General features: G+C 32.2%; 1 pseudogene; it reads right to left on the bottom strand.

Moving 5' to 3' along the window:
- Positions 1–555: 555 nt before the first annotated feature.
- Positions 556–652, bottom strand: LOC122125972 (annotated as a pseudogene).
- Positions 653–8,334: the final 7,682 nt, after the last annotated feature.

Raw genomic sequence — 8,334 nt, 5'->3', positions numbered from 1 at the left:
TGCCTGACGTTGATGTCAAAATATATTCAAGATTTGTTTGTATACATCTATAATGATTTCTGCCGAGTTTGTGATTTTTTAAATCAGAAATCATTTTAACTTATCTGTTGAAATGAGTAGTACAGAAACTAAAGATATTTCTGGTGCTTGTCTGAAAAAAGTATATTTTAAAATAATCTGTATTTTGTTTGTACAATGTCCAAAATGTATTTCATTTGTTCCTGGATATAATACTTTGAATTCTACATTGTTTTATGATATATCGGTTCATTATTAAATGTGTTATTTCAGATAGCATTCCATATATAAACAGATTAAGATTCCTTTTTATCCTAGGCCTATATAGTATTTTATTTCTTTGGGATAAAATGACAATGATATCTAATTTGAGAAGTTTTGTAAAGATTATGCTATGTAAAGGCCTTTCTAAGTTGAGGATTTAGTACACTGATGTCAAACTAACTTTCAGATCAATGAATTACATTTATTGTTACATTTGCATTTGTGTAATCAATTTTTTAATAACTGTTTTTAATTTCTTGCATCTGAAGAATGAAAAATATGGAATACTTCACACATTTTCATATCATGCTTGTGCAAGTGCCATGTTAATCTCTATATTGTAATTTGGGTAAAAGGGCTGCTGAAGCATGTAGTATCCTGTAAATTTAAGTAGTTAATGATGCAGTCTTTATACAGGCATATATCCTTGATTAACTCTTTGTAACTAGGAAACCTTATTGTTCCTAAAAATGCTATTGATCTTAGTTCTCTAAAATTCTGTGTATATTGGAAAAAAAACTTATATTGTTTGGTCGATTGCTCACATTTGCAATTTTTTTGTCAATGACTATTTTAAATATTTTTCATTTTAAATTTGATCATACTTTGAAGCCTTTATAGTTAGGTCCAAAGGTGATCCTTTTCAAGTACTTATTTATCAACTGAGTTAGCTTTGTGGAGCTAATGGATTCAAATTAAGTCTTGCTTAAGAGCTACTTGTAAACTTCTGCAGCTTAAAAGTTCCTAAATGAGGTCTTACTGGCACAAATGTCTACCTGACCCTTTACTATTCTTCCATGTAGCAACAGTCCAATCAGAATATCTTACCCTGACAGCCTAGATTTTCTTATTGGAACAAAACTAATCTTAGTTAAAAGAGATCATAGAGAGATGAACAGTTAAGATAGAATCGTTTAGACTAGAAGGTATTTTATCAAAAAATAATTGTTTTTATACCTAACATTTCAAAAGTGGCTAAAGCCAAAAAGGTGAAAAAATTTTCACATGCATGATTACTACTAATGTCCTGGCTAGTCTACCATCCAACCAGGAAGGAATTTACACTACTGCCTTTCATTCACCAAATATTTTCATAGTTACAAGAGAAATCTATATGTTTCTCCTCCATATTAGGCCTTAAATTGGTAATGTTTTAATCACAGTTTACTCTTGCCTCTAGGCTGTAAATCTACAAATGGTAAAGCTTTAGGTCCAACTCTACCAAACACTGAGGTAGAAATAATGGAATAATACATTAAAACACAGTTGCCTTTGATACCCTAACCATAACAAAACATTGCAAAACATGTGCCTTTTTCTTATATTATATATAGTTATATATTTTATATTTATAAATGCTGATATTTTATTTCACACATTGAAACTTACTAGAATTAATTGATAATTTGAAAAATAAATAGATATATATTACAATAAATAGATTGGAATATAAATAATTAGGTTTAGAATATACATATTAGAATATGAAAAGTATCAATGCAATGTCTTCTGTATAAACTTGTGATACGTTCTAAGTGTTCTTGGTCTTCAGAATTCACATTGTAAAAAAAAAATGTTATTTTCCTCTAATCTGTAAAGGAATTTACTCTGCTGCTCTGTTATTATTTTAACTCACTGGTTCCAAAATGTTTTTCTCCATATTTCTGAAGCATTCCTACTGATTTTATGCAAATTTTGCTGATACGATGTCTAAAAGGTATTATTCTTCTGCAAGACACACATATCCTAGGATCCCAGGTCTCAGTTATCCGCATCATCAAGTAACAAGGGCAAGACTTCTCATCGAGGCCCATGCAACATGCCAACAGAAAGTAATTGAAAATCCATCTCAATTCCTGACGACACTGGAATTAGCAGTAAGCAATTGTGAAATGCAAGGCAATTTAAAATGAAATATGAGATCACAAAATCTGAAAGAAAGTACAGTAATTCAAACTTTCAATTTACAAATGACCAGCCCATATGAGTGAACAAGATCACAAATGTCACAAATTATTTTTAATACCCCTCTCCTAATAATTACTTAAAAATTTCAGTCCAACGTAAGTAGGCCAAAAAAATAGTTCCTAGAATGATAGATTCATGGGGCTGGGAAGGTGGCTCAGTGGTAGAGCGCTTGCCTTGCACGCTCGAGGCCCTGGGTTCGATTCCTCAGCACCACATAAGCAGAAAGAAAAAAGCCGGAAGTGGCGCTGTGGCTCAAGTGGTAGAGCGCTAGCCTTGAGCTGAAGAGCTGAGGGACAGCACCCAGGCCCAGAGTTCAGGCCCCACGACCGGACCAAAAAAAAAAAAAAAAAAAAAAACGAATGATAGATTCATAATTGGTCTACCAAGGTTAGGAAAATTTGACTAACAGGTCAAATATAATTCACAAAAACATTAATTGAGAAGATCGTTTATGCTTCAAAATACTGGTACTTCAGTAAAACTTGGTTCTGTAGTATATAAATGTTATCATTCACAAACAAATAATAACCTATTTTTAATCTCCTGAAAACAGATTCCTATTCAAATAATCTTTTAAAATCATATTCACCAAAGTAACAATTGACAAGTTGATGATAATTAGTGACATTACAATCATTTCAAGTTTAGGGTGCAAGTTACAATAGAGTTGATTTATTTACCCAGCACTAATGCCAAACAAGTTCAACCATTCATTAAAGTGTAGAAATAGTACCACCCACCATTTGTGTTGTTCAGTAGGTGCCTTCCAGGAATGTGTTAAATAGATCAACCTCCCATAATTCAAACTCAAACACTAGCTAATAAAGTAAATTTCATCACTTAATAAGGTACATGTTAAAAAGTCACAAATAGTTGCCTTATCATATGTTGTTTTATGTTTTCCCTATCTGTCTAACATAGTAAGAAATATGACTTAAAGTCATGAATATGAGTACTCATCAGAGATGTGACAAACATAAAATCTGTCTTCTATTTCTCTCATATTCCTCTATAGTAGTAAATCATAGTAGTTTTCTTCTTTTTCCAAAACTTATAGGTAGTAGAAAATATTATCCCATGTAAAATAAAATAATCACAAGCCTTTTTACAAAGCCATTTCTAAAATTTGGTAGTTAGGAATATATTCTAAGCCATTTTTAAACTTTCTTGTTGACTAAAGATTAATCTTCCAAATGGATGAGAATAAAATCATGTCTTGGTGCTTCATGTCTCCAGTCTTGCAAATTGTTATTGCAGATGAACGAATTGTGGAAATATAAACTGACATCAGTTCAAGTATAAGCAGGATTGAAACTCCATGGAATGTATATAAACCTTTCAACTTATTAACAGACAGTTTAACAGAATGACTATCAGGAAGTTGAAACCAGAGAAGAAAGACATAGAATGAATGAAAAATGGAACGAGGGGCAAGTACAGCTAGAATACTCAATGTACACATATGATAAAGGAAGTAGTAAATCTGAAATAAATCTTGGAGAAGGGGTTGGCTGAGAATGATAGAAGGAGTCACTCTGATCCAGGAATATTGGACAATTTGATGGACATATTTATTGTAATAAACTTGCACAACCTTTTGAGATTTAGTTTCAAAACACGAAACAAAAACACACAAAAAACACAAACAAACAGCAATCTCTAGAGAGGATGAATATGACGTCTCAAAATTTTAAATAGTTAATGAAGGGTAGTCTTGGGAAAAGCAAGCAAAGTTGTTCAAAGAGGGCAGTTTGGGGTATCAGAGAATTTTGAATAGATTTAAATAGATTGTCTAAAGTTAAGAATCACCACCATCTGCTGTAAATATTTTCTACTGTGAGTTCTCTTTGTCTGCAATGGATACTCCAGTGCTCAGCACGCTTGATAGCTTGTGAAGATAGAATGGAAGAAACAAATCAAGAACCCATTACTCCACTGGAGACAGAAGAGTCCTTTATGTTTTCTCTCCTCGCTCTTCACTACTCTTTCTTCATACTTTTAAGTCAAGTGATTTTGAATTATATCTTTCATTCTTTGTTCTGGCAAAATAATTAGCCAAAATAATTTACTAAATATTATTTGCCATTTTTTTCTACCATGCTGTTTACTTATCCAAGAGAGTCCATTAAACTTCACTCTTGCATTTGGTTGCCACGAAAACCTAACATCTATGTTAATGAGGACAAACTCTAATGTAAAACTTTGTCTCCATAAAACCAGTCCAAGAAGCTGTGATCACAAAAATTTAGCTATACTTTTTTTCTTTTACCTTGAAAGTCTTCTTGTGTCTAAAGGGTCACAAAATAATTACTCCCCCACTTTTTGGTTCAATCACTTCTATCCTAAAAGATATATTTTGCTAACAAGGTGCTTAGAGGATGTATACTCCACTTTAATCTTCTCTCGTAAGACTCTCCTTAGATAACATATCAGGAACAAAGTTATTCTTTCCAAAATTAATTCAATAGATTACATTCTCTTGGTCTTGCTTTTGCTCAACAAGATGTATGGAGAAAAATAGAGTTAAATCACCCATAACTTGCATGACAGTGTCTGTTACAAAGGTCAATACTTCTTTGTCCTAGTTCTATGTCCTCCTCATAGTTCTTGCTTGATTTCCAATTAATCATACCTTCTTGGCTGCAAGTCTAGTGAAGCCGAAGGAGTATAAGGCCTCCCCCAATGCTACATCTTCATGGTTTCTCTTTTTAAACTCTTTTATTTGGTTGTGGATTTATGTTCATGTCTTCATTCAATCTGTTCTACATTGTAGTGAGACAAATAGGCTCTGTAAAATCACTTTAGGTAGCAAATATATTAACAAAATCTATATCAAAAAGTTTTGGAATCCCTCTACTGCTGAAGCCAATACGCTTAGCTAGGGCTTCTAAGAACACCTTTTATTACCTTTTCAATTTGCTCAATTCTTTTCTGATTCCAAAACTTTTTGGCTAATGTAATAAGAGAAGTCTTCACTATCTCATGTTAATAAGGATATTATATTTTGTGAGCTACTTAGAAATGTGAAACCATTGGTTTGAGGTATCCAATCAGATATTTTTTTTTGTTTCAGTGCTTCACATGCAAAGACATTGTGTAAAGTATTATAAACAGAAAAGTGTATACCCAATACCTTCTTTCATTGTTGAGGGCACTTTCTCTCTAAATATTTTGACCCAAATTATCTTTTTCAGAGAATTACTGTTTGGTAATTAAAGTCAATTCACAAATTTTGATGTCTTTTTTTTTAAAAGAAGTTTGAATTTAAATTCCACTACAACCTTGTTTTACACAGTGAGAGTATATGTCCTGGGTAAGGATAATTCTCAAGGGAACCTATAGGATTAATAGCAAGGTTTATGAGGTTTGTTTTTTTAGTGTGAAAATGAGCCATCTTCACCCACATTGCTCCCTCTCAGCTAAGTCTCCATGGATTTCTTTGCATGAAAGCCTATTTTCCCAGGCAATTTTAAATTTCGTTAATAGGCTAAGTTGTTAAAAAGTTTGGACAATTAAAATTTACCTGGCATAATTTTAAAACTCTTTTGAAATTCGTTTATCAGAATCGCGAATTTACTAATTCTAATTCCAACTTTACCATCAAAAACTGTTAACATGCTGTTTTCATGGTATAGTGTCCATGAAACTATTATTTTCCAATGTCTTTGTTATGCATATATATGACTATATAAGCTGATGCTGAACAAAATGAACTGCAAGATATAGAAACAGATTTTTATGAGCGGTTTGTGTTTTTAATGTACTATGTGATTTCTATTTTCTTTGGGTTTTTTCCCCTATGGTTTGTCCCCGGCTGTATTTGATTTTGGTACCCTGTGTATTGTGTATACATTTACCTTAATTAGGGAAGGAAAGAGGAACAACAAAATGGTGAGACAAAGGACAAAGGGTAAACCAATGAAATAGCAATACTCACAAGACAATATGTTGGAACAACTTTTGAGGAGTATTGAGGTGAAGGAAAACTGTGAGAAAAAATGAAGGAGGGGTTAACACCTTTGAAAAGTTATGTATTAACTACCTTACAATTACTGTAATCCCACTGTACATCACTTTGACAATAAAATTAATTAAAAAAATAAGTTGCATGAAAAAATTTCACTGTATTGGTATAGTAAATATTATTCTTTATGTAGTAACTTTTAAAAAAATTAGTACTATTTTGCATCTAATTTGAATTAATTAAACGTTTTTAATCAGAGGACCATCAACTTGAATCCAACTAGTCAATATTTTCACTATATACTTGACAATATTTTGAAAAAAGAATCAATTTAGTACTTTCTCATACTCAAACCAAAAACAATTTAATTGTATGGAAACCCATAACTTTAAAAGTAAATAAGTTGTTAAGAGGAGAGATTATATGTGTTCTTCCAAATTCTGATGACTGATACCTACTCATTTTCAAATTCTGAACATTCCATACCTGTTGGCATGTTATGAAATTCTGCAATAGATGCAGTTTCCAATGGGGTGTTACAGATTGAGAAATCAACAGAAAAATAGCCACATTTTAGTAGAGGATAAAACTATGATGCACCTGTAATAATTAATTCTTCAAGAATAAGCAATTGTTTATCAGAGTAAGTTATTATTTCTATGACCATCAATCCTAAGATTTATGCCATAAAGTCATCCTAGCCCAACAGTTTCCAACTTGTAGGGTACACCTCAAAATTCCCTTAATTCATATCACGAATAGCTTATCTCTATTGTGAAAAAAATACTACACCTCTGCTAATGTGATGCCCTCCATGTTCTGGAAAGAACACCACAATAAACTGGGTTACATCATGTGCCCCCACTAGTATTATTGAGATCAGAACACTTGCAAATATTATTTATACTTATGCTTTTTAACTATCATAGATATTTAGGATGGTAAGATTGGAAGATTAAAGTTCAAAACCCACCCAGGGAGGACGGTTCCCTAGATACTTATCTCCAAGAAACTTCTTAAAAAAGCCAGAAATAAGTGGCACTGAAGTTGAAGTGGTATGGCACGAGCCTTGAGGATAAACAGGCTCAGAGAGAGTGTCCAGGCCCAGAGTTCAAGCCTTATGACAAATCAATAAAACAAAAACAAAAATGAAAACAAACCCCAAACCTAGCAATTTTCTCATTGTACACAGAGGCACATAATTTAGGAAATTGCTTTCTGTGTTACATACAGGTAGAAAAAAGAAGATGTCATACAATTATACTCTTCATACCATGTTACACCAAAGCCTCAAAAATTTCTATTTTCTAAATTAACATCAGCTATATGTTGACAACTCTGTCTACATTATTCACATTATCATGTTATACATGAACTGTTGGAATTATCTATTAAGTTCTAATTATAACTCTCTTGAAAGAATATTCTAGGCAACTAGAATGCAAGACTCATTTGTAAATTTGTCAATTAAACCCTCTACTTAAAAAGAATTTTGTAGTATCTTATAGAATATGAAAATAAAAACAAAACAAAAACATTTATTTTAAATCTAAATTCTAATTTAGCAATATCTATAAAGACATACATTAGACAAACTTTGCTTTTTCTCTGGGCTTAAGCTTTTGTAATCCTTCATCAATTCTTTGGAATCCAACAGGATTATGATAACTTTGGATGAGAATTTTGGATGGGAATCAAGAGCCATTTTGCATCTAGAAATGTTCTGTAATGAAGACAGCATTTGAAACACAACTGAGGATTATATATGAGTTCCATTGTAATTGGAATCTTGACTTCTCAAAACATAGTGACAAAATTAGCCCAAACTTCCATCTGTGTATTCCTTTCTTGTTTGGTTTGTTGTATTAAGACAAAATTATACTACCTAGTCCAGGGAAAGTATCACTATGTAATTCCACTCTCTAATCTCCTGTCAGTCTGAGTGCTAGAATTGTAGCCTTGTATAACATTGCCCTGCCATGGTTTCTTGGTTTATTTAATCTAGATACAGACTAGCAATTCTGAACTTCTCCAGTGATATTATCCACTAGACTTCTCAGACTGTTCATGGACTATTTTCAAAGATGTTCTAACATTTGACACAGGATATGAACATTTTC

This window comes from Dipodomys spectabilis, unplaced genomic scaffold (assembly GCF_019054845.1).
Source record: "Dipodomys spectabilis isolate Male_0828 unplaced genomic scaffold, ASM1905484v1 ptg000268l, whole genome shotgun sequence".
Classification (NCBI taxonomy): Eukaryota; Metazoa; Chordata; class Mammalia; order Rodentia; family Heteromyidae; genus Dipodomys; species Dipodomys spectabilis.
This window is presented reverse-complemented; position numbering and strand designations above follow the sequence as displayed.